The sequence below is a fragment of the Suricata suricatta genome, chromosome 8 (assembly GCF_006229205.1).
Source record: "Suricata suricatta isolate VVHF042 chromosome 8, meerkat_22Aug2017_6uvM2_HiC, whole genome shotgun sequence".
Taxonomy (NCBI): Eukaryota; Metazoa; Chordata; class Mammalia; order Carnivora; family Herpestidae; genus Suricata; species Suricata suricatta.
Window position 1 is genome coordinate 124,506,169 of NC_043707.1, and position 1,797 is coordinate 124,507,965.

Here is a 1,797-nt window from a genome sequence, read left to right on the forward strand (position 1 = left end):
GCGGAGGCGCCCGCTCCGCTGCCGCCGGCCTCACCCCTTCCTGCGCGCGCGCTCGGCGTCCGCCGCCCTCTGGGCCGCAGCTTCAGCCTGGGCTACGGGCGCGCGTGCCCCGCCGCCTTGAGACCCCCCCCCCGGCCGCCCCCCGGTATTCCAGCCTTCCACCCACCGGCGCGGGGTGCGGATTACCGAGGCGGCGTCGGTTCCCGAGGTGGGTTCGCTGTGCCCGCATAACCAGTTTTTACAGATGGAAGACACTCCACAAAGTTGCCTCCCGGGGCCTGGTCCCTTCCCACTTTGCTCCTGACGCCCCTCTCCTACAGCTCGGGACCTTCTTTGTAGCTCCCAAAGCTCGCAGTTCCCCTGCGGTTCTCTCTTGTGTCCCCCACCCCCGCCCTAGCCTCGAAACTTCCCGAAGTGGCCTCCCCTGGTGAAGGCGTTTCCGACACATGCGCGGATCAAGTCCATCACTTCCTCCTCTGTGGCCCAGCTGGTCCTTAAACTTCAGTTAGAGCCCTTCATCGTACCGTGTCATAACGGCGGGTGCCTGTATCTGAAGCCCACCCACCACCACCCCACCCGCACCGGCTTTTAGTTTTCTGAACACAGCCTCTTGAACATTGTAAGTGCACAAGGAAACTTTGTGGAGAGACCGGGGGCTCCCTTATTCCCCTTCTGCGCAGTTTTAAATGTGAACGGGGAGAAAAGATCTAGTTCAGTTGATGATGCCAGCGATGTGCTGGGAAGAAGGAAAGGACAACTTCTTTGGGGTAAATGGATAATGAGCGTCTTAAAAGAGAACGCCGTATTCTCTGAACATACGAACATGTTCATTGCGGGATTTATGTACATTTTTTTTTCTAAGTCCCACGTAATTCGTTTTTAATCTTCAGGTTTTCGCTACCATCATCCCCCCACACCGATGTTTTTCTAGTCACGGACCTTAAGGTTTCTTAAGAAAAACTTACTTAAGCTACTGCATTTTAAAAGAGGAGTTTGTTAATCAAATTAATTGGGTGAAATGTACAGAAGAGTTATTTTTGAGCCTGGGGTTTTCTAGTGCTAATCATATTAGAGTCAAATAAGATGTATGTATTACGCACCTGCTATCTTGCTCAAAGTGTAATCTGCGCCCTAAAAACTCAAGATGCCAGATAATTGCCAGGCTGTATTTAATGAGTTCACGATTTTAACTTCGAAAAAGACCCTTACAATGAACTTTCTTTTTATTTATTTTTAAACAGATTCTTTTTTTTTTTAATGTTTTTTATTTTTGAGAGACAGAAACAGCGGGAGCAGGGGAGGGTCAGAGAGAGGGAGACACAGAATCGGAAGCAGAATCGGAAGCAGGCTCCGGGCTCTGAGCTAGCTGTCCGCACAGAGCCCGACGCGGGGCTCAAACCCAGGAACTGTGAGATCATGACCTGAGCCCAAGCCAGATGCTCAACCGACTGAGCCACCCAGGTGCCCCTGAACTTTCTTTTTAATATAATGGTTTGTGAACAGTTTGGTTTCAGTCTGAGCACCTTCTAATTCTTTTTTATTCCTATCATCCAAATATCTTTCAAATTCATCCCTAACACATTCCCACCACCGCGCTCCTCTCTCTGCTCTCCACGGGATCTTAATGTGTTACTTTAAAAAACAAAACAGGGGGTGCCTGGGTGGCTCAGTCAGTTAAGCATCTGACTTCGGCTCAGGTCATGATCTTGACCAGGTTCGTGGGTTCGTGGGTTTGAGCCCAGTGTCAGGCTGTGTGCTGACAGCTAGCTCAGAGCCGGGAGCCTGCTTCTGATTCTG

General features: G+C 50.9%; 1 protein-coding gene across 1 annotated transcript in view; it reads right to left on the reverse strand.

Annotated features, from left to right (window-relative positions):
* The window catches only part of PNRC2 (proline rich nuclear receptor coactivator 2), a 3,851-nt gene extending 3,477 nt beyond the window's left edge, over nucleotides 1–374 (reverse strand). The window contains exon 1 of the mRNA XM_029949288.1: nucleotides 187–374. The gene's annotated coding sequence lies outside the window, so the exon portion shown is untranslated. The remainder of the gene's footprint in view (nucleotides 1–186) is intronic.
* Between the last annotated feature and the right edge of the window lie 1,423 nt (nucleotides 375–1,797).